Source organism: Ceratotherium simum, chromosome 5 (genome assembly GCF_057802395.1).
Source record: "Ceratotherium simum simum isolate JZ-2026a chromosome 5, ASM5780239v1, whole genome shotgun sequence".
NCBI lineage: Eukaryota > Metazoa > Chordata > Mammalia > Perissodactyla > Rhinocerotidae > Ceratotherium > Ceratotherium simum.
This window is the reverse complement of record NC_141904.1, coordinates 42,728,092-42,753,953: the sequence shown is the minus strand read 5'-3', so window position 1 is coordinate 42,753,953 and position 25,862 is coordinate 42,728,092. Positions and strand designations below refer to the sequence as shown.

At 40.6% G+C, this 25,862-nt stretch overlaps 1 protein-coding gene across 4 annotated transcripts in view; it reads right to left on the bottom strand.

The window, feature by feature from the left end:
• Positions 1 to 25,862, bottom strand: part of MYRIP (myosin VIIA and Rab interacting protein) — a 353,398-nt gene that overhangs the window by 313,161 nt on the left and 14,375 nt on the right. Inside the window, exon 1 of one of the 4 annotated variants that reach the window (XM_087430762.1) lies at positions 22,992 to 23,035. The exons of the other annotated variants lie outside the window; for them this stretch is intronic. The gene's annotated coding sequence lies outside the window, so the exon portion shown is untranslated. Of the gene's footprint in view, positions 1 to 22,991; positions 23,036 to 25,862 lie in introns of those variants that run through there. 4 annotated transcript variants of the gene reach the window in all.

Here is a 25,862-nt window from a genome sequence, read left to right as displayed (position 1 = left end):
CATATTAACCAACCAGTCAGAAATAATGAATAATCTTATTCTAGTAAAAGAGTAGAAAAATTAAAATAACATTTTAAATAATTTTCAATGTCATTTTGAATCTCTAAATCTCTATTTTGATACCCACATTTACAAACTATCTCAAGACTGGTGATAGGAATTAATGTGTTCAGCTGGACATGCAAAGTAGTCCAATGCACAGGTCTAATAGATCCTTTTATGGGATGCAAAAGGGAAGTATATTCTGGAGAGGATCCATCCTGCTCCGAGTGTCTAAACTGAAACTGGTGCCACAGGGAAAAGAAATTAATGTGCAAAAGGTCAACCACTTCCACCTTTGTGAAATGGAAATGCTTCCAACTGGGCATAAACCCACGCATCTGCACGCTGTGAAAGACAACTTCAGTGCATCACTCGTGATGTAATGCTCACTGGAAAAGACTAATAAGAAAAATGGGAGAATGTTCAGACACCATGTTTAATATTTATAAATTAGATAAAATGTTACAAGATACCAAAGATTAAATTTCTGAAAAATGCTTCTAGTTACACATATTTGATTGAAACATTCATTATCTGTGCCATCTCCCGAAACTCTAAAAAGATGATGGGAAAGAACTCTCAAAATCATTAAAACCAAAAACCAAAAAAAAAAAAAAAAAAATCAGGAACAAAGAAACGAGAGAAGACAAGCCGATGAATGATGTCAACAAAATTTTGAAAGACGGAAAGTACATAGAGGATAACTGACTTGACAGAGTAAAGGAAACTGAAATCCAAGCTTCCAGAGGGGAAAGGAAATAGGAGGAATGCCAATTTGTCCCACAAGAGCTAAAAAGGTTAAAAAAATCAGGGAGCACCAGGGACCTCCAACAATGAGGGTGAAGAGTGAGGGAGAAAAGCAGCTTCCTCTCAAAAGAGACTGGGCTGGAGAAGCTCTGAATTCAGACTGTAGGCATAGCTGAAGATGCAGTGTAAAATCACACTGAAAACAAAATAAATCACTAAAAATGTGCATAAAGAACACTGAGGCCTTGGACCCAAATCCCATACTGGGTTCCCAGGAAGGTAACATTAAAGCTTATACCTGAACAGAAGACGAGAAGATTCCTTTGAAGAGAAACTGATATGTTCAAATGGAAAGCCCTGGAGGTATTTACTCTGGAGATTCCCCCACTTGGGAGGCAGCAAGGAAACAGGTTGCTTTGTCAGTAAGACCTCCCATGTACCCAGAGCTTCCAACCAGTATTTTATTACTTCCTCTTAAATATGAGTAAACAGCCCAAGATGATCAGATATTTGAGGAAACCTCCAACATGAAAGACAAAGAATAAAAGTAACAAATATAATAGCAGAAGAAATAGCTATAATGCTCAGTATGGAAGAAAGCTCTAAAAAAACTGTATATAAAAAAACACCAGAGGGCCAGCCTGGTGGCATAGTGATTAAGTTTGCATGCTCCGCTTCAGCAGCCTGGAGTTTTGCAGGTTCAGATGCCGGGCACAGACCTACGCACCACTTGTCAAGCCATGCTGTGGTGGCATCCCACATATAAAGTAGAGGAAGATGGGCATGGATGTTAGCCCAGGGCCAGTCTTTCTCAGCAAAAAGAGGAGGATTGGCAACAGATGTTAGCTCAGAGTTAACCTTCCTCGCCAAAAAAAAAACATAAAAAAACAAAAAAAAACACTACATCATCCAAGATGTGGAAGAAGATATCAATTTCACCCATAAAAAAAATAACAATGCTAAATTAAAAACAAATATTTAGTTAGTGAATAAGAATAAACTACGGAAGTTGAAAACATATAGTGACAATAAAGAATTTAACAGAAAGCTTGGAAGATTGAGGCAACCTCCAGAAAATACAACAGAGATAGAAAATTGAAGACTAAAGGAAGAAAATGAAAGGAGATACAGAACGATATAACAGAGAGAATGAAGAGAAATAACTTACAAAAAAAATTATGCAAAGTATTCCCAAAACTCAGGGATATTTATTTCCAGATTAGAAGAACCCACTGAGTATCCAAAACAATGAATGAAAAATGACCTACATTAAGGTACATCAGAGCAAATTTCACATTAGGTGGTTTAAATAATGATAACAATAACAAAATTTGCTACCATTTAATGCAGTCTACAGGTAAAGAACTGTTTAAATATTTTACATGTATTGACCCATTTAATCATCACACAACCTTAGGAGATAGAAACATTTATTATACCCATTTTTCAGATGAGTAAATGGAGGCAAAGACAGCTAAATAACTTGCTCAAGGTAACACATATTGGAAGTAGGAGATCAATTATATGAATTGAATCATGGTGTCTGGTTGCAGAGCCTACCTCTTAGCATCTTCACTGTTTTCACTGGCAAAAAATATAGGTACAAAGCCAAATTTCCCTCCATGAAGAAATGGCTGAATAAATTTGGAAATGCTTATTCCTTGGAAAATTATGCAGCTATTAAAATTAAGTTATTCCTAGTGAGTTCCAGTAATAGAGAAGTAGCCTGTATCAGACTAACCTTCTTGCAGATAACAATTATAAATTCTGGAAAAAATATAAAAATAATTGCTTTAAGGTACCAGAAAGGAGTCAAAAGAAGACAGAAGTTAGAGGGGATTTGACTCTTGAAAGAAAGTAACTGAGTAACATCCAGATTTCTAAGGTTTCTCCAATGAGAATAGTCATCAGTCTCTGTGGTGCAGGATGACTAGAACTCACGAAGTATCAGAGGATGGAGCTCAGAGTTGCCAGGATGGCTAGAAATTGAGGTGGGAGGTGGACCCAGAATGGAGAGAGTCCCAAAGGAAAACTCCAAAATCTACCTATAAACTCCCTTAAATCCTTGGCTGACCCCAGAACTATGTATGTGTGGCAGAGATTCCAAGAAGCCGAGTTTAAAGCAATACATGGAACACTGATAAACACGAGCAGAGATTTCAGCTGCTGCCCTTCACGGTAAAGAGTTTGGAGTTTGAGTACTGCCAAGTTAGAAGGTCTTGGTAAACACCTCAAGGTTTTCCTTTGAAACCAAAGAAGAGCCACATCTTAAGAGTAAAGATTATTTCCCAGGATTAAGGTATTCACCCTAAGGCTAAGGGTAAACCCTGAAATGGATTCCTCCTAACAAAGTACAAAACCAAGCTCCATAATAAAATCAAGACGATTTAACTGCCTTAAAGAAGAAAACTCAAAACTCTTTAGAAGAAGACTACAATACATTCTCTACCATGTCCAATATACCATCAATAATTACTAGACATGTGAAAAAAATAGAAAAAAAGGTCACCCAAAGTCAAAAGGAAAAGGAAACATATGCTAAGATAACCCAGATGCTAGGATTAGCAGACAAATGGAAGACAACAGGAATAAGACCGACACATAATTTATAATAGCTATAAAGGAAACAAAACCACTTTAAAAAACTCTCAAACTGCATTAAAAAAAGATAACCAACTTTACATTCAACATATGAGGCATATTTAAAACAAAAGGAATCAAAGGGTAAAAATTAGAGAATTAGCAAAAATATTAGCAAACAATATTAGCAAAATTAGCAAACAATACCTAAAAAGCAGATGTTGCAGTATTTGTATCAATTTGGTACAATGAATTTAAACTGTTTGATAATCTGTGCACGTTAAGAAGGAATAGAATTGGTATATCTATATCCATTGATATCTCCTTGATATATTGTTTAGTAAAAAATGCTTTAGAAAACACATTTATTTTGTTTTGTTTTGTTTTTTTTTTATTTTTTGTTTATTGCAGTAACATTGGTTTATAACATTGTAAAAATTTCAGGTGTACATCATTGTACTTCTATTTCTGCATGGACTACATCATGTTCACCACCAAAATACTAATTACAACTCATCACCACACACATGTACCGAATTATCCCTTTCACCCTCCTCCCTCCCCCCTTCCCCTCTGGTAACCACCAATCCAACCACTTAGTATGAAGATACATAGTATATATATCTTCAAAAAGTTCATTGAGCACCTTCTGAAAGTACCAGGTGCACACTGTTGAAAAATTAGACCAAATGCACAGAGAGTTTGAATTATTAAGACAGTAATATTCTTCACATTCTTCTACATAAGTATTTATTAACTTTATAATCAGAAAAAATATATGTTTATATACAATTATATATATATTATATAATATTCATACTGAGGAAAAAAGTAAATGAAAAATATATGATTTCTGAAAAATAAAGCTGGGCCATGAGACAGAAAATTCATCAGTAGTCCACATTTTATAAATGAACCTCCAGGGCCAAGAAAACACAAAGAGACACAAAAATATTTAATAATAGCTTTGGGGCATCCATAATGTGTGACAGCTGTAGACAACTTTATAGGATATACAGCAGCTTGTACTGGGTTCCATTTTTGCTACATATTTTGTGTAATATTATATAATACATATATAATGCTTGGCACTTTGTAAGCCCTTTATATTATCATTCTCTCTACTTTATGCTAATAACGCTAGAAATTGTTTTTAGAAAGTTAAAAAATGATTCTAGATAACTCAGACATAATTTCTACATCATCATCACATCCTCTGCAGATGTTATCTCCATTGCCCAAACATGTGGGTCTAAGTGATGTCAATACTGATGATGATCTCTAATTAATAATAACAATAGTGGCTAACATTTTTTATAGAATGTGTTATTTGTGGCAGGCTCTGCTCTAAAGGCTCTCGAGAATCATATTACAGTTATTATGGTTCCTATTCTTTCATTGAGGGAAACTGAGGCACAGAGTTAAATAAGAGGCCGACTGGTAAGTGGCCGTGCCAAGCTACAAGTTGAGCAGACTTGACTCCTGAATCTATGTTCCTAATCTGTTCGCCATCCTACCCTGCTGCTCAGATGGTCATTACAAAAAGCAATCACCCTGACCAAACCTTTTCCTCCATGTGTATGAAAACAATTTTTAACGGACAGTCCTAAAGTTCGTGCTATTTTTAAATTTTAACTTGAATCACAAACTCACGTTTATTTAAATTTTAAGTGACTGACATTCCAACTTGCAAACAGTTTTATACACTTGAAGCCCTTGGCTAAATCCTTGGCTAAACCAAAAGATTTAACTTAATTGGCATATATTCAAGCATATGTCCTAAAATCTTCCTACTTGGGGTTCTCAGAGTACAATCTGCCTCCCCCAATGGTATCAGCTTCTTAGATTAGATTCACCCTCACCGGCTTCAAGCATAGCATGTAGCTGCAGAGAACTGAAAGGTCCCAGGGGCATGTGTCATTAAATCCCAGTAAATCTCCAGTAGCTCTGACAGCCCACCTACACAAGAAAGGAGACTGGAGAGAAGAAAATCCTCAGCTGAAATATAAACATTATCACTTCCCTGGCAGGAATCAAGATGAGAAAACCTGAAGACATGACACTGTTCATTTCACATTAAAAGACTTATCAGTCAATATATCACCAACTATAGTATAAGCTTCTGCTGAGACCCAAAGAAACTCCTGTTATCACATTCCCCTGTTGCTCAAGGAGCGGATGAAGCATCTGCTGAAATTAAGCTCATAAATAAAGGCTGTTTGAGTTTGGAGTGTTCCATGGAAAAATGCAAGTTAACTTGGGGTAAGGCAGACAAAAAATAGTGACTTTTTTTAACTACCTAGAATTTGCATTCAGGCATGCATTTTGGTTTCCTTTGGCTTCCTTCATTTATAGGATTTGGGAGAAAGACATGAATATTGATTGAAAATACCCTTTTAAATAAGTATTTCCTAAAATGGATAGAAAATTAAAAACTAAAGAAAAAAATCTTTACTAACCTTAAGGCAGTCTCATAGCCAGGAGGAAACATCTATTATGAAACTTAGGCTTAGCTCTTGCTAAATGAAAACATTATTCTATCTGCATCATTTGAGAATTCTGTGCCATGTCAGCTGTTAATTTGGAAAGTAATAATGATGCCTGCTGCAACCTGATCCAGCCCTTCCTGGCATCCTTATCCCTGCATATTATTCAGTCTGCACCATGTTTCCCCTCCCTCGTTCTTTCAGGACAAAGTAAAGATATCCAGAAGGATTACAGTTTCCTAAAGAGGTTTTCCACAATAGGAAAAGACAAAACTTCCTGGCTTGAGATCCCAAGTCCTTCCCATCTGAGTGAACCCTGGCCAGCTCTCGGCCTGTGCCCCTGTCCTTACCCTGGGCATGACTATACTCTAGTCCCTCCTAGTCATTTCACCTATGCAGCTCCCCCTAGTTCAGGATCCATCTCTACTCTAGAAATGCTTCTCTGATCAGGCTAGGTGCCTCCATTTTTTTACTGCCCACCCCTCTGCCTTTGAATCTCTGGCTGCCAGCCTGCAACTGTCTGTATATGACAGAATTCTTTGAGGGTAGAGACTATACATTGTTAGTCTATATTTCCTCAATGCTTAGTCAAGAAGATATTGAATAAACATTTTTTAAGGGTGGTAAGAAGTTTGGGGGAAGGTATATCAGTACCTTGGGTTTATCAGAGAATGCACTAGGTACAATAGATATTGTCACTTAGCACCAATAAAACTATGAAAGGGAATTATCACTTCCATGCTACAAATGATAAAACTGAAACTTAGCTTGATTAAACACTTGTCTGATGTAATGCCAATGGAAGTCAAAGAGGTGGAGTCAGATCCAGGTTGACTTTGGGCTCTAGGATCTCTACCTCCCTATTTTGAAGGAATGAATCCTTAAATATCTCTCTTGATAGACAAAGATCAGAATCCCACTAGATCCTGAAGCCATCTCTCAGACAACACGACTTTTCACAGTCCCATCTACTACTTTATAAATTTTTCCCAGTTGAATTTCCAAACTTTGGAAAAGATTTAGAGGTTGGGGAGAGGTTTCTCATGCCTCTAAATTTAAAGCATAGTGTTTATTCTGTTCACACCAAAGTGGCTTCTGCTTACCAGGCTTTGTCAATTCAGGCAGCTCCTATAAAGTTGTACTTCGAAAGCAGACACATGTTGTTTTCCCCTGCTCAATATTCCCCTAACAATTTGGTAACACCACCTAACTTCATTCTTGGGAACTTCCATTCCCACATTTTGTGTAGTCTTGGTGGAACCACCCATTTTGAAGTTTGTGTCACTCCCGGCAAAATATAGGCACAGGACTCATGCCAGGCCGATGAGATTTTCTCTCCCAAAATTTGTAGCATAATTCATTGCAATCCACCCAAAAGGCTCAAACATCATCTAACCCATGTCTTAGGCTCCTTGCCCACCAAAGCAGTAACCTAAGCTGCCTAAGATTAACAGACATGGATCCTACTCTCCTCTATCCCTGGGTTCCCTCTTGGCTGATAATAAGTATACGGATATGAGGATTGCTTCATCAGGGAAAAGGACACAGATCCAAAGGATTGGGACAACCCACCAACTGGTTCATCACCCTTGAATAATCAAGAGAGTTTTGGCTTATAGAATTCAACATTAAAAATATAGTGCTTTAGAGACAAATTGCACAACAATGTGAATATACTTAACATTACTGAACTGTACACTTAAAAATGGTTAAGATGCTAAATTTTATGTCTATTTTACTACAATTAAAAATTAAAATGCGTGTATATATATTTGTGTGTGTGTGTGTGTGTATGTTCATTTCCAAAAACAAATGTCAATTTCATACCACATCTATTTGGTGGGCTACACTAAGGAATGTGAAGCAGGTTGTCTTCTGTCACATATCCCAATGGACAAATCTTTATTGTCTAGCAAATGATATCAAGCTTTCAGTAACAGACATGGCTTAGTTTGAAAAGGTCAGCTTTGCTGAACCCAGAGCCAGCTGCCTTGTCAAACCAGCATCAGGAACTGAAGGATAGTCAACATATTTCAAGAATATAAATAACTCCCACACTTTAAGCACATGACTGATAGGTGAGAGGTTGCAAAGAAAAGTTCATCCAAAAAGAATTCCTATTCTAAGTGCCAAATAAGAGCTTTAAATGTAACATGGTAAACACCACATATCATACAGATGAGGAATGTTCCTTATGTTACAGAGTCCATAAATATTCACTTGTTCCACAAACATCTGGGAGTGTATTACACATCTTCAGAAGCAAAAAGAAAAAATATTGATCACTGTTCTCCATGAGCATCATAATTCAGTAAGGGAGACACACAAGTTAACAGACTCTCTCATATAGACAGTGAGCCATGCTCAGTCTGGGAAGTGTACAGGGCTCTACAAGTTGGGAGTGAAAAGAACAGAAGAGGGCCCAGAAAAGGCATGAAGCAGAATTACCAATTAGAGATAACAAGAGGTTGATCAAAACACTTAAAAGGGAAAACTGGGGAATGAGATGTCCATAGGAAGCTTTGAAAATCTCCAACATATTCCTGGGAATCTGCAAGGCTGTGTGTATGTAAAGGGCTGTGTGCATACACAGAGCTGTGAATGTGCTCAAAAATGAGATAAAAAGACTCTAATCTCTCATCACTATATGAACCTTCAGGCACTGAGTAAGCAAGAAGCAAAGGCTAAGACAGAGGTGTAAACTGCCCGCCATAGCAATGAAAACATACTCTAACACAAACACAAGAGCCCCTCTGGCAAAGTCTGGGAGACTTATTGATTCAAGGCATTAAGGAAATTTCTGTCCAATCAGCTGACCACTAAGCTAACCAAACAGAACTTCAGTGGCCATACATGACAAAGAATATGAGATTTATAGAACTAGTCCAGAAAAGTTACTAAATAACAAACAGAAATAACAAACCCAGGGGAAAAGAAGATCTGATGTTCAGAGTTGCCACATTATATTATTGGAAATTTCCAATTTTCAAAAAAAAATGTGACATGTAAAGAAACAGGAAAAAGATTCATGCAGGGGAAAAAGAAGAGTTAATAGAAACTGTCCCTGATGAAGGACATATATTGGACTTACTGGACAAAGACTTTAAATTATCTTTTAAAAATATGATTAAAGAAAAAAAGGAAACCACATCTAAAGAATTAAGGAAAAGTCTCAGAATGATATTTCACCAGAAAATATCAATAAAAGGAGAGAAATTACAAAAAAGAACCAAGTAGAAATTCTGGAGTTGAAAAATGCAATAACTGAAACGAAAAAAACCACTAGAAGGACTCAACAGCATACCAGAATTGGCAGAAGAAAGAATCAGGTAACTTGAAGATAAGTTTTCAGATTGTTTGAAATTGAGATTATCCAGTCTGAGGTACAAAAAGAAAAAAGAATGAATAAAAGTGAAGAGAGCCTCAGAGACTCGTGGAACATTATCAAGCACACCAGAAAAACAGGAGTGAGAAAAAGGGACAGAAGAATATCCAAATAAACTATGGTGAATAACTTCTCAAATTTGATGCAAAGCATTAACTGCTCATCCAGGAAGCTCAATGAATTCTAGGTAGGATAGACTCAAAGAGATGCATACCTAGACACATCATAGCCAAACTGTCAAAAGAAGACAGAATCTTGGAAGCAACAGGAGAAAGTGACTCATCACATACAGAGGATCCTCAATAAGAGCAATAGATACCAAAAGCAGACAAATAAAGCAGACAAATTGATTAAAATAAAACTATAAATCAATATCCCTTATGAATATATATGAAAAAATCCTCAACAAAATATTAGCAAACAAAATCCAGCACCATACAAAAAAAAAAGATCATGTACACCATAAGAAAGTGGGATTTATGCCAAGAATGCAAGGTTGGTTGGACATGTGAAAATCAATCAATGTAATACAGCATATTAATAGAATAAAAGACAAAGACCACATGATCATCTCAATAAATACAGAAAAGGCATTTGATAAAATTCAACACCCTTTCATGATATAAACGCTCAATAAACTAGTAGTAGAAGAAAACTTTCTTAACTTGATTAAGGTTGTCTACAAAAAACTCACACCTAATATTATACTTAATGGTGAAAGAATGGATGCTTCCCCCCTAAAATATAACAGACATGACAAGACTGTCATTCTTACCACTTCTATTCAGTATTATTCTGAAGGTCCTAGCCAGAGAAATTAGGCAAGAAAAAGAACTAAAAAGCATCTACATTGGAAAGAAAAAAGTAAAACTATCTCTACTCAGAAAACATGACTTCATATATAGAAAATTCTAAGGAATACACATACACACAAAAAAATAATTAGAACCAAAAAACTGAGATCAGCAAGGCTGTAGGATACAAGATTGATATATAAAAATCAATCCTATTTCTATACACTAGAAATGAACACTTCAAAAAATAAAATTAAGAAAACAATTCCATTTATAATGGCATCAAAAAGAATAAAATACTTATGAATTAAACTAACACAAGAAGTTCAAGACTTGTACACTAAACATAGGAAAGACATCCCATGTCATGGATTGGAAGACTTAATGTTTTTAAGAAAACAAAACTCTCGAAACTGATCTACAGATTCAATGCAACTCTTATTAAAATCCCAGCTGCCTTTTTTGCAAGAATTGACAAGCTGATCCAAAAATTCGTACGGGAACATAGGACCACAAATAGCCAAAACAATCTTGAAAAAACACAACGTTGTAGGAGTCACACTTCTTAATTTCACAACTTACTACCAAGCTACAGTAATCAATACAGTGTGGTACTGGCATAAGAATAGAAATATAGATCAATGGAAGAGAATTGAGAGTCCTGAAATAAACCCATAAGTTTATGGTCAATTGATTTTAGACAAGGGTGTCAAGGCAATTTAATGGCAAAAAGAATAGTCTATACAACAAACAGTGCTGAGACAACTGGACATGCGTATGCAAAAGAATGAAGTTCGACACCCACCTTACACCATATACAAAAATTAACTCAAAATGAATAAATCCCCTAAATTCAAAAGGTAAATTTATAAAACTCTTAAAAGCAAACAGAGTAAATCTCCATGACCTTGGGTTAAGCAATAGTCTCTTAGATATGACACCAAAAGCACAAGTGACAAAAAAAAAAAAAAAAAATAGACAAATTGGAACTCGCCAAAATGAAAAACTTTTGTACTTCAAAGACACTATCATTAACGTGAAAAGACAACCCACAGAATAGGATAAAATATTTGCTAATCATTTATCTGATAAGGGACTTATATCTAGAATATATGAAAACTCTTACAACTCTAACAAAAATACAAATAATCCAATTTTTTAAAAAATAGGCAAAGGATTTGAATAGACATTTCTCCAAAGAAGATATACAAATGGCCAATAAGCATATGAACAGATGCTTAAAAACCATTAGCCATCAGAAAAAATGCAAATCAAAACCATAATGAGATACCACTTCACACCCACTAGGATAGCTATACCGTCATGTGCTGTACAAGGATGTTTCAGTCAATGACAGACCACATATATGATGGTGATCCCATAAGATTAGCACCATATAGCCTAGTTGTATGGTAGACTATACCATCTAGGTTTGTATAAGTACCCCCTATGATGTTCACAACGACGAAATCACCTAACGATGCATTTCACAGAATATATCCCCATCATTAGGTGACATATGAATGTATTCAAAAAGACAGATAATAACATAAACACCTGAAACACTTTTTTGTGTGTGTGTGTGTGAGGAAGATCAGCCCTGTGCTAACATCTGCCAATCCTCCTCTTTTTTGCTGAGGAAGACTGGCCCTGGGCTAACATCCATGCCCATCTTCCTCCACTTTATATGGGACGCCGCCACAGCATGGCTTGCCAAGCAGTGTGTCGTGCGCACCTGGGATCCAAGCTGGCGAACCCCGGGCCGCTGCAGCGGAGCACGCACTCAACCACTTGCGCCACCAGGCCGGCCCCCACCTGAAACACTTTTGTTTTACTATTTCATAAATCTATCTCCTTAAATGTTCAATCCTCAGGACTTTGTCCAATGCCTGGTTCAGAATAGGCGTGGACTAAATGGATGATTGCTAAAGGAATGAAAGAATGAACAAAGAGGTCCCCTCTGGCTCCAGGGACACTCTGGCCCATGAATGGCTGAACCCCAGGCACACTTTGCAGACCCAAATTCCACACCAAGGACCCTTGCACTGCATAAGGAGCCAGATCAGTTCCAAGCCCAGCTGCATGAGGAACCCATGGCTTCCTACAGTCTAGATGCCATCAACTGAGATTGCTAGGCACCAGCTCCTATCGCCCCTCTGACCTCCATCTGAACCACTGACTCTCCTGATACCCCATGGAGGCTCCAAGCTCATGCTGTTTTAGGCTGAACTTTATCCCTCATTAAACAGAAGTGACACTATAATTTTATTTCCGGCTAATGAGAACAGGTCTAGAGGTTGAAAATGGTGGGGAGATCTCATTATCCCCATCCATTTGAGATTTGATTGCATTTTCTATTAGATCATGGTAGAAACTTTTTCACAAGTAAGCAGGTAAAGGTGGGGGAGCTGCTTCCACTGCCCCTGCTGGCAGTGTCTGGTGGCAACAGGTCTTGGGAGATGTTTTCAAGTGGTATTAGATGGGTACCCACACACACCCTGAGCACAAAGTGTATGGAGTTACCAGGAGTGTGTGTGTCGGGGGGAGTGGGCACAAGAGAGTGGGAGTCTAAACCAATGGTTCTCAACTGAGGACTATATTGCCCCCCAGGGGACATTTGGCAATGTCTGGAGAAATTTTTAGTTGTCATAACTAGGGGTGTGCTACTGGCATCTAGTGGGTAGAGGCCAGAGGTTGCTACTAAACATCCAGTGATGCACAGAACAATCCCCTACAACAAAGAATTTTCTGGTCCAAAATGTCAATAGTGCCAAGGTTGAGAAACCCTGGTCTAAACAGAAAGCTACAAAGCCTGTGAGACTTCTGTTCTGTGCCTCCCAGCACCCCCAGGCATGCCAGGGAGAGTTCACAAGGGGGCCTTCACTACCATCACTGTGCAAGGAGGCACCAGGGACTAGGATCACTGCAGAGACTCTGGGCAACGAAATCACAGACACCGTGATGGTTAGTTTTATGTGTCAAATGACTGGGCAATGGGGTGCCCAGATATTTGGTCAAATGTTATTCTGGGTGTGCCTGTGAGGGTTTCTGGATAATTGCTCTTCCTAACATGGGTGGGCCTCATCCAATCAGTTGAAGGCCTGAACAGAACAAAAAGGCTGACCTTCCCCCAAGTAAGAGAGAATTCTTTCTGGCTGATGTGTTCAAATTGGGACACTGGCTTTTTCCTGCCTCTGGACTCAAACTGAAACATCTGCTCTTCCTGGGTCTCAAGTCTGCTGGCCTTTGGACTGGAACTATACCATTGGCTCACCTGGGTCTCCAGCTGCAGATCTAGGGATTTGTCAGCCTACATAATCATGCAAGCCAATTTCTTATAATAAATCTCTTTATTTTGTACATATATATATTTACACACACACACACACACACATACATCCTATTGGCTCTGTTTTTCTGGAGAATTCTAATACAGACACACACAAACATTACACATTATTGGCAAATAAATGACCTGATTTATAAACCTTGATTATATTTTTCTGGGTTTATCTACAATGACTATACTTATAGGAAACAAAAAGCCCAGTGTCTGTATTAGAGCCCAGTGCATTTCTCTGCCATCTTGACATTAGAGCAATGCCTACAATCCCCCATTTTTGTTTTCTGAGCCTCTGGACACAGTGGAAGCCCTGTGATGCCTCTCCTGCCTTTTGGGTTTCTTCTCTGCTTCCCATCTTTTGGGTGTTTTCATGTTGATCCCCTCCACAGAGGACAGCTAATGAACACTTGATAAAAACACACAGCTCTTCAGCCCACTGAGAATTTCCTCTTCAGTTTCAATGGGATAATGATGCTCTTTGCTCCCTCTACTCTATAAAAGCCTGGTACGTTTCTTCTGTCTGTAATAAAAGTGCCTCAAGATATGAGTTGGCAGCTGGCTGCATTTGGAACTAGACCACATAATTATAGAGGAGAACATAAGACTATGAAAAAATATACATTAAAACCTCACTAATTCAGACTTCATCAATTCTGAATTTGTGATCAAACATGGTAGGCTAAAATTTACTATTCCATTTGTTCTAAAAATAAAGAGATTAAAACAACTAACAGTAGATGAGAAAAGGAGAATATTTGCCTTCCAAAGAGAGCAAATTATTATCAGGTACTCACTTAGAAGTTTCAATTTATATGTAAACACCACAATTACAGTATAAGCAAATAACAGCTGCAGAGCCTGGGTAGAAGGCAAACCTCAGGGGGTTCTCCTAGTCACAAACGCTGGGATGTAATCCAAGGACCAGGGTAAGTCCTGTTTGTTCACACCTTCACTAAATAGAGGCCAGAAGAGCTGGCAATAATGGACAATCAGGCATAGTGTGGTAAGGGCTACCTGAGGAATGGGCTGTGAGTCACTGCCCCCAAGGAGGGGAAGGAGGAGCACAGGAGCCAGAGATGTGAAGGCTTCTAGGAGTCGGTAATGCCTGGGGCAGGGCACTAAGGAGGGGCAAGAGTTGGCCAGGTATCCAAGCTGAGGGAAGAGCACAGAGGCATCCCTTAGAGATGTGCCTCCCATTCGATATGTCTGTGGCAGGGTTGTGGAGGGAGTCTCTGAAGCCATGTTAAAGAGCTTGGGCTTCAACTGAGGGCCTGGGAGCCACCGCAGGGTCCTAAACAGGTGAGCAACTAGAGGCACAGCATTTGTGCTTTCCTGGCTCACTCAGGTAGTGGTGCGAAAGAGGGGTGGTGAACAAGGACAGACGTAGGTAAGTGGGAGCCACGGCGGTGGTCCATGTGAGAGCTCTAAGATGAGAAGAAAGCAGAGAAAATGCCTCAAACCTGCCTACTTACTCTCTGATTAAAACTCTTTCCTCCTGGAAAATGTTCAGGCAGTTCAAGGTCCAACTCCCCAGTAGGGCTGCTCCCTCTCTCTCCCTCTTCCTTCTCAAGATGGCATCTGCCACTAGGGGCAGGCTTTACTGCTTTCATAGCAATAAGGGAAAGGGTGACCAGTATACACAGAGTCCTTCTAGGCTGGCTTCTGCCACAGGTGGCTGGTCTGGTGTCTGGACCATATCTAGCAAGGAGTAACTAGCCTTCTTTGTCCTTTGTCATGAATGGCATACCCAGCTGTCGACCATGACCCCACTGAGGCCTCTCATCATCAGAGTCCTTGTTCTTGGCAGCCTCCCCTTCTGGACCCCAGGCTTCAGCAGCTCCAGCTGTCCACACAGCTGTTCAACATTTGCTCACCAGGGCCCACGGGAACCCCTGGTTCCCTGCATGCCATGCACAGGCTGTGGGGACCAACTTGATAGACAGCTCCCCTAACCAGCGCTCCACAGTCATTCCTGGGTCGTGGTGGATGTGGTTATACCCGGCTTCCTGGAGAGGACTGCAGTTTCCCCCAGACTAGCCTTCCCTACCACGTTCTTAGGCCCACTGTAGCTTCTGCTGAATGTTCTATTCTTCCCACCATAAGGCACATACTCACACCACTTGATGTCCTAATCCAAGGAGACTGAGGACCCACACTCCTTGACCTCTTTGCTCATGCTCTCTCTCTCTCTTCCCCACACTTCTTGGGTCAAAGTGTTAGGCTTTCTTCTCTTTACCCCCTTACATTTCATCCTTCTAGGTCTCAAGGCTTAGTCTTAATAGTGGGAGAGTCATCCTCTCTACACTACAGAAGAAACTCTCATGTGAGATAATATGAAGCTGCAGGAAAACTGAGGTCCAGGGACTGCCAAGAAAAAAAGCTCTTTAGGTTACCATCCTAAAAATATCTTCCCTCTAACAAACTTAAACAGCTAAGAGACAACTTGAAAGTTCACATTTCTAACTCAGGGTGGTCACCATGACATGCCTGCAGCAACTAATGATCCATCATCATTTCCACATGGGGCAGGCTGGACCTCTGTCACCCACGGCCCATCACCACATTCTGTGCACTAGAGAAAACCTCTCACCAGTGTTACCCTGGCACAATTTTTCAAATGGATGATTAATTAAAAACACCTCATAAAAATTTAGTTGTTTTAATGGCTTTAGTATTTAGACTCAGAAATAAATGATGGTACAGAGGTGATTTTATCTATTTGTATCCAACTTCTGACCATCCAAAGGATCCTAGGAAAATCTCTTTCCTTCTCCCACCATCCTTTGGCAATGGGATATGGGAGCCTACTTCAGGATGAGGGTGGTCAGTACAGTTGTGAAAAGAAGGTAAAGCAAGTTGCCATGAATCGTTTTAGATCCTTTGTCCTTTCCTTCTGCACCTACTACAACGCTGTGGTTTACCTGTAGGGATAGAGTTCCCTCTCCATCTCAAAAATACGTTCCATAGAATAAAAAATTCTCTCATATGTACAGCATAAGAAATACGGTCAACAATATTGTAATAACTTTGTACGTTGACAGGTGGTTACTAGTCTTATCAGGGTGGTCATTTTGTAATCTAAATAAATGTCAAATCACTATGTTGTACACCTGAAACTAACACAATATTATATTCCAACAATACTTCAATAAAAAAATAATTTAAGAAAATTGAAAAAAAGAAATTAAAAAAATTCTCTCATAGATTCGCAGAACTGGAAGAATGAATACTTTAAAATGATTCATTCTCTTCTTTGAAAATCATTCCTGTGCATGTTTGATAGATAGGCCTGAGCATCCTTGGGCATATGTGACCTAGATCTGCCCTTTCTCTTTCCAATTCCTTCTTACCACAGAGCTGTAAATTATTAAAACCTACAAGGTCTCCCTCTTTCTTGGTGTAAAAATTTAGCAATACTTTTAGGGAAGAGATGGTACTAATTGGGAATAACAATTTTCATAGATTTGCCTTCAGGAAGAAAAAGTGCTGAACACTGCAGGAAGGAACGCTTTCAACTTCTGTGCTAGTTGTAGTCCATTCTAGAAGTTTCAAAACAAAATTTTCCAAACTATCCACACACTTTAATTTTCTAGTACACCCTGTAGAAGGCACAGAACTTATATTTGACCTGCATGTTCTAGAATCATTCTGTGACTGCAGGAAAGTCATCTCATTTTGCAGTGAACTAAAATAATTTAAATCTGATCTAAGCTTTTTAATCTGTTCATTCAGATTCAGGTGACTGCTGGAAGTATGGATTTTTTTTCTTTTTTTGGATAAGTTCCGTGTAATGGACCCAGTGCTACAGGCATCTGTTCAGCAGGGCTGACCGGCAAAGGCCTTGCTAGAGCAGAGCATCTGGGCTTAGAAGAAATGTGGGTGACAAATCCCTTAGCACCCAGCGGTCCCTCCAGCCTCCACCTCCACTCAGTTACTCATGGTGGCATTTATTTGTTGATTGACTGCTTTGATAGCAGGCTATTAAAAAGAACTCTTGCCAAATTTCACGGAGTCCAGCCATGAGTGCTGTTACTAAGACAGTGCCAACTATTCTGTGCCAAATAAGATCATCCAAAATGCCTACCAAGTGCCTAAAACTCAGTTTATAACTTAGAAACTCAGAGATGCATTCTATACATAAACAGTAAAGAAAATGATCCCAGTTATGGTCCTCAAGAAGATAAAGGAAGACACAGAAATATAGATAATAATCTTAAAGAAGAGGAAATGAAGTGTATGAAAAAGTAAACCCCCAAACGAAGGATACTTTTCAAACGTGTGATAAAAAGTCTAATTCTAAACCAGCTCCCATAGTACTTCAAGCCAAGTGTTCCAAGAGCAAACATCTGTGCCGAAGACATGCCCACTCCCATCAGCCCAACAGCACCTCCTCCAGGCCCTAGAATGAGACAGTCAGCACACTGCCTCTCCAGCTACAGCCTCAGTCCCAACCACCCAAGTGTAGTCTGTTGGATTGTCCTAGACAGTCTACGGTTGTTGTTTTATTATTGTTATTATTATAGTCATCATCATCATTCAGCCTTTCAGTGAAAAAAGAGGCTTGAAGCTTGGTGGGCTTTTTTTGGATTTTGGAGATGACATGGTATGCTGCTCTCGGCCACTTACTAAGTAAACTGTAAAACAGCCAGTTTGAGTGGGGTCTGGAGCAAGAGAAGGCTCTCTAGTCCAGGCGGCAGTGCAAGCTGCTCTGTCCCTTGGTTTACGCATGACCCAACAGACCCAATAATATGCAAAGTGTCCGTAAGAAATAGAGGCGCCGTACAGGATCTCTGGGAAGGTCAAGGAGAAGCACCGCAAAGCCTTCTAAGGGTATTAGAATAGAGCCATACCCTCCTCTACAAACAACTATTCTCTTTTTGAGAAACAGCTCACGCTTGCTACCAGGCCCTGGTGCTGAATGCCTGACTATGGGACATCGAGTAACCCTGTGGCCAGAAGAACCCAGCTTTGAGTGAGGCTAGCTCTTGTTAGGCTAGGTGTGTGCAGTAGGCATCCACTGTCAAGTGGAAATAGTATGTAAGAAATCAGGCTTAAGTAGTATCAGAACGTGTAAGTTGCATGGGCAGGTGACTCAGACTCCTATGTCTCCAAAGTCTGTTGCTTTGTCTCCTCTCCCTCAATCCACACCTATGTCCTCACAGGAAGTTCCTGATGATCAACCAACATAAGAAGAAAAAACCTCAGGCCTGATTTGTGGATGATTCTGTGAGATATCATTAACACCAACCATGAGTGGACAGCTGGAGCATTACAGCCTCATTCAGGGGTGGCTCTGAAGGATAGTAGTGAAGGGTAATCCTTCTGGTGAGCAGGATTCCAAGCAGTATATTGACTTCCCATGTTGTCTGAACTAAGAGATGTCTGGAAGAATGGACCTACACCAATTCATGGGCAGTAGCTAATAGTATGGCAGGATGGAAAGAACAGGATTGGGAGATCAGTGGCAAGGAGGTCTGAGGAAGAGGTATTTGGATGACAGACTTCTGAGAGGAGCACAGTGTGATGATATTTGAATATCTATGCGGAAGCTCTCAATAATCAAGTAGACCAGATGACACCTGGGGAGGTCAGGCAGCCTCTTCCCCAGTGCTTATTCAGTGTGAGTCCTTGTACAAAATGGACATGGCAGCAGGGTCCAACAGCATGGCCCCTGAGGCCAAAAAATTTGGCTACGCATGGGTCCAACCTCACAGACTTCCTTGTTGCAGGCCTAATCTGACTATCACCACTGCTGAGGGCCTATCTTCCCAACAGCAGAGCCAGTGCTGAGCCCCTCCCCTGGAATGCGGAGGGGAGGAAACCAATCAACCACCTAGTGGCAGAGTGATTACACTAGACCCCTTCTGTCATAAAGGGAGTAGTGATTCCTCCCTGGAATAGACACACATAGATTTGCCATCTCTGCCTGTAATGCTCCTGTCTGCACATTTATCCAACACTTACAGAATACTTAACTCATTATCATGGTGCCCCTCACCACACTGTGACTGACCAAGAAACCCATTTTACAGAAAAAGAAGTTTGGCCATGGACTCATGTCCACAGAATTCACTAGCCTCACCAATGTACCACATCACCTGGTGAAATGGTGGAATGACCTACTTGACAACTTTTAGTTTACCAGTTTTCTACCCCTCGACCAGATGATTTTCAAAACACTCTCTGATCTGATCCTTTTTAATGTTGTAGTTTCTTCAATGACCCAAAGCCCAAGTGCAATAAATAGGTTTCTTTCTCTTTTTTGAAGCCTCAATACAGTGAAAGTTGAAATAAATGTTTGAACTAGACTGTAGTGTACATTTTCAAAAGGAAAATAGTTCCAAATAGAAAAGCTTACAATAAAATATTGCGCTCAGCTAGGCCTTTCAAACTGTGGTTATATTCGAAGATATATAAGCAATAACATAAAGAGATTTGATCCTAGATAATATCCTATTGGACAGATGAAAAAGAGGAGAGTAAAATTGCTCTAGGCAATAAAAAGAAAGAAATCTCCAATTCAGTATCATGGCAGGAGGGAAATTGTTTAATGATCTTTAACATTAGCCTGATCGATGGCGGGTTTCGCAAACCCAGCTATACTTCAGTAATACATCTTCCATCAGCAGGAAGTTCAGAGACACATACTTTAATTAAAGCTGGCTACTTCAAGGATAATTAAGGTGTGGTACAGAATTCTATAGACAAGATTACAGAACTCTTAAGCATAAACTAACCAAAACAGCTACAGCTATATTTTAAATAAAGTGGCTCAGCAATTTGAGATGGACTACATAAGGCGGGGAAGGTAGCTTAGTATTGATTAGTAATGCCCATGGATATTTAATTCAAATTGGATAGAAATAAAAAACAAATTTTCTTCATGTTCTTTCTCAAAATCCAAAAGTAATATCCTAAAAGCATAATGTAAGTATTCTGTAATGTGGCCAATGAAATTTGCTGTGGTCTCTGCCCATTGATTCTAAAGTCAACAAACACTGTTTGAGTACCCACTTGTACCCGGAGATATGCCAGACAAAGGAGAACCCAGAAATAAAGCACACAGCCCTACTGTGAATCTCCACAGACAAGGTGGGAGACAGCCTCCTAACAATGTGTACCCCCATCTGGCCCCGCTGGGGCACCTTTCCTGTACCATCTCTTTCTTTTGGATTCTCAATTCTGCAAAATGTTATCAAAGGGGAACAAACCCCCAGGTGCTCATCAGAAGGAGCCTCTAATAGCTCTCTGTCCCCTCTCATTCTTTTGAGTTTTTCCTTTAGAGTTTTTGTGTGGTTTTCAGTACTCCAAAAATTTCCCATTTAAGAAAATTTAGATATGAGCATAACTATTTCATGTTTAGTGAAAGAAGAAAAGGCAGAGTATATGGCAACAGAGGTGGGCAGATGGGCAGATAGTGGATTGAGTCTGTGGAAGCTCCCCTCTGATCGCTTCAGTTTTCTCAGTGAGAGTAGAAGCAGGGACACTGTGTAAGACTGAGGATGGAGAGGAGGTGTGGATGTGTGAGGAGATGGGAGAAAATGTGAAACAACCAATGAAGAGAATAGGAGAGTACAAGGACCAGGGAAATATCAGGAAGCATTAAGGATCCACCTGACATTCATGGCCATGTGAGACCAGTCAACTGTGAGTTTTTCTCCACCCACATTCAGCAACACAAATGCAGGAAGGAGGAGGCAGAGATTCGTATTTAACCAGTGTATAGTTCTGCCAAGTGAGGAGGATGTTGCCCGAGAAGGGTAAGTGAACTGAGGGTGTACTCAAAGGGTTGATTACAGGGCAGAGCATGAAATATAAGCTGGAAAAGGCAGAAGGAGAGGACCTCCAGTGTCAGGGATCATGAACTGAAAGTCAGGAGCACTGAGGGACTGTTAGAATTGGAGTAAGAGAGAGAAAGGATTGGAAGATGGAAGTCAGTTATCAGGAAACATGATGCATGAAACAGATTACAAAGGCCCGGCCATTACTGGGAATGAAAATGTGTATCTACAACTGAGGAAAGAAGTGGCAGGGTTGGATGGAGAACAGAAAATTGGAGCATACGAGGTCAAGGAACTGAGAGTTCAGAAGGATCCTCTACTTGTATATTGAAATTGCCAGGACGAAGGCAGGAGTAGTGCTGCAGAGAGTGATAGAGAGGCCGGAGCTAAAGTCATCAGGAACTGAGGGGAAGTAGCCCTGGAGCCTGGGGACTGAAAACAGGGATAAAGGGCATGATGGGATGAGTCCTGGTCCACTCAAGGCAGAGTGGGCGTGGGACTGTGAATGAGGAGAGGCAGGAGGAATGTATATCTCAAGTTTCCTCTTGATCCAATCAATGGAGAGCAGAAGGCCAGAGTAGATGTGATCCTTATCCTGGTGTGAGGGGCTCCTTTTGATGTTTATTGAGTAGGGTCAGACTCACTCCAGGGGAGCAGGGCACCCTTGGTCCTTACTGCGGAGGTTGAGGATGTCTGAGGGAGCTCAGCATTCCTCAAGCTCACAAACACTTCTTGACCTTTACGATGGGGGTGGGTAGAAAGTCTGGTTGGGGTAGTCTTAGTTCCAGTGTTTGGCCCCCTACCTGGCCCCTTGTTTGTTCTCTCCCTTTATTCCACACTAATAAAGAATTAGACTGCCTGACCAGTCTTTTTGATTGCTAAATTCCTGTTAGTAATGAAATTATTTTACACAAAACATCAAATAAGTATGCTTAATATGATTAAGGAAACAAGAGTTTATCAAAGGATAACTAATAAACAAGAAACTATAAAAATCACCACACATATTTGAAAAGGTTAATGGAAACTCAGTGGATAGATTAAAAAATCGAATAGACACAGCAGAAAAGAGAATTAGTGAATTGGCAGACAGAGCTGAAATAATAACCCAGAAGGCAGCACTGAGAAAGGAAGTAAAACATGGAAGAGAGGTTAAAGGACACAGATGATACAGGAAGAAGGTCCAACACGTACAGTACCTCATCAGAGTTCCAGGAGGAGACAGTAGAGAATGGGGAAAGGCAATATTCAAAGAAATAATGGCTGAGAACTTTCCAGAACACTGATTAGACATAAATTCTCACATTTAAGAAGTCCAGTGAGGAGGCGGAGTCAAGATGGCAGCGTAGGCAGACTCTGAACTCACCTCCTCCCGTGGACACAGCCAATTTACAACTACTCGTGGAAAAATTACCCCTGAGACAGAACTGAAAACTGGATGAGAGGAACTCCTGCAACAACGGACAATCCTAACTGAGGTAGAAGAGGCAGAGACCCCCTTCCGGAGAGGAAAAACGCCGCCTTCACAAGCCGCCAGCTTCACGGCCGCCGGGAGCAGCTCACAGGTACGCAGCCTCCCTGGATGCGCGGGGCCCTGAGCCGGGGAGCGCCCCCGCTGTGGGCATTTTGTGGACCCAGCACAATCGACACCAGCGGCATAATATCTGACTTTGCCTGCTACTAAAGCATTGGGGAGCACCCCCAGAAAACCCGGTTCACAAAGAAACTAAAACTGGCTCTTAAAGGGCCCGCGCGCAAACTCACCCGTTTCAGAGAGCATCCTAAAATCACCAGAAAGAAAGGTGCACAGTGCTTTGGTGACAAGAGACTCACCTAATAGGCCCTGAGTGCATCTCGGTGAGGGGTGAGACCTCTCCAGGGACTGGGACATTGGCGGCGGCCATTGTTGTGGCCTGGTGTGAGCGTGCTGACACAGACGCCATTGGAGTTCTCCCTGAGGCCTGCTAGCCCAGGGTCTGCTCCACCCGCTAGAGCACCGATTTAATCCAGCTCAGCCAGAGCAGGCAGCCCACCCTAGAGACTGGCCCCACCCAACAACAAGCCCTCAGGCAACTTGTGGGCCTGCATAGATTGGTGACTGGATTCTCTGCAGCCTGGCAACTGAGCCGACTTGAGTGGGGCAGGGTGTGCACAAGGAGCGGGTGGAGAGTGTGGGGTGGTGGCGGAGTGTGTGGGGCTCCCGCCATGGAGAGACTGGGTCCGCTTGGGGGTCGGGGCCCTCACACCGGGGAGGACTGTGTTGACTGTGTGTGTGGACCTGTGGGCAACAGGGCTTGTCAGCTGCAGAAGACTTGTGCTTCTCAAAGACCCACATAGGAGGTTTGCCCCACCTTCCAAAGCCTGAAACAATTGGGTGCTCCTGTGCCTGAGGCCAGCCCCACCCAGCTGCAATCCTCAGAGAGCTGACAAGAGACCTAATAGGCTAGAGGCTTACAGCAATTGTAAGGCCCTGAGCCTAACAACCTGCCACGCTGGGGGCCTACTCAGTTAAAAGAAATACTGCAACACAAATGTGGTATTAGAACTTACAACCAACTGTGCTGGGGCTCCCCACACCTGATAAAGAGACTGAAGGGCCCACAACAACTACAAGCAGCTGAGCATTACAACAGCTGGCCAGGAGCATAACTCAGCCTCCCTGGGCGCCTATAGGGAGAGCTAACAGGCCACAATAGAAGGACACACGTAGCCCACATAGGGGTCACCCCTGGAACATTGAGAACTGAGGGAAGCACACTGGAAACCTCCTAAGGCATCACTTACATAAGATCACCTATCCAAGAGCAGGAGACGTAGCTGACCTACCTAATACGTAGACACAAGCACAGGGAAAGAGGCAAAATGAGGAGGCAAAAGAATACATTCCAAGTAAGGGAACAGGACAAAACCCCAGAAAAGGAACTAAGTGAAACAGAAATGAGCAACCTACCCGACACAGAGTTCAAACTAAGAGTGTTAAGGATGCTCACTGATCTGGGGAGAAGAATAGATGAACTCAGTGAGAATGTCAACAAAGAAATGGAAGATATAAAAAAGAACCAATCAGAAATGAAGAATACAATACTGGAAATGAAAAATTCGTTAGAGGGACTCAAAAGCAGAGTAGAGGATACAGAAGAACGGATCTGTGAGCTGGAAGAAAGACTAGAAGAAATTACCCAAGCTGAACAGGTAAAAGAGAAAAGAATTAAAAAGAGTGAGGACAGTCTAAGGGACCTCTGGGACAACATCAAGCGCACTAACATCCGTGTTATAGGTGTCCTGGAAGGAGAAGAGCGAGACAAGGGGTCAGAGAATCTATTTCAAGAAACAATAGATGAAAACTTCCCTAACATAAGGAAGGGAACAGACATCCAGGTACAGGAAGCACAGAGAGCCCCAAACAAGATAAACCCAAAGAGGCCCACACCAAGACACATCATAATCAAAATGTCCAGAATTAAAGATAAAGAGAGAATCCTAAAAGCCGCAGAGAATGTCAAGTTACATACAAAGAAACCCCATAAGGCTATCAGCTGACTTCTCAGCAGAAACCTTACAGGCTAGAAGAGAATGGCATGATATATTTAAAGTGCTAAAAGAAAAAAACTTACAGCCAAGAATACTCTACCCAGCAAGGTTATCATTCAAAATGGAAGGAGAGATCAAAATTTTCCCAGATAAGCAAAAATTAAAGGAGTTTGTCACCAAGAAACCAGTGCTACAAGAAATGTTAAAGGGACTGATTTAAGGGGAAAAGAGAAGACCACAAATATGAAAAATTATCTATTTCCATGATTAGAATGTAATGGATACAAATGCACAAAAAAGAGGTTAGATATGATATCAAAAACATAAAAGGAGGGAGGAGGGGAGTTAAAGAGTACAGCTTTCAGACAGAGGTCAAACTAAAGTGACCATCAATTCTGTATAGAAGAAGTAAGGAACAGAGAAGGACTACTACAACACTGAGGAAGAAAAAAAAAAACAAGTTAAAAAATGGCAGTAAGTACATACTTATCAATAGCTACTTTAAACGTCAATGGACTAAATGCTCCAATTAAAAGGCATAGGGTGGCTGATTGGATAAAAAAACAAGACCCATATATATGCTGCATACAAGAGACACACTTCAGACCTAAAGACACTCACAAACTGAAAGTAAAGGGATGGAAAAAGATACTCCATGCAAATGGCAATGAAAAGAAAGCTGGGGTAGCAGTACTCATATCAGACAAAATAGACTTTAAAACAAAAACTGTAAACAGAGACAAAGAAGGGCATTACATAATGATCAAGGGAACAATCCAACAAGAGGATATAACGCTTGTAAATATCTACGCACCCAATGTAGGTGCACCTAAATATATAAAGCAATTATTAACAGACATAAAAACAGAAATAGACAGTAACACAATAACAGTAGGGGACTTTAACACTCCACTTACACCAACGGATAGATCATCCAAACAGAAGATCAATAAGGAAACATTGGCCTTAAACGACACACTAGAACAGATGGACCTAGTAGATATATACGGAGCATTCCATCCAAAAACCGAAGAATACACGTTCTTTTCAAATGCACATGGAACATTCTCCAGGATTGATCACATATTAGGCCACAAAACAAGTCTCCATAAATTTAAGAAGATTGAAATAATACCAAGCATCTTTTCTGACCACAACGGTATGAAACTAGAA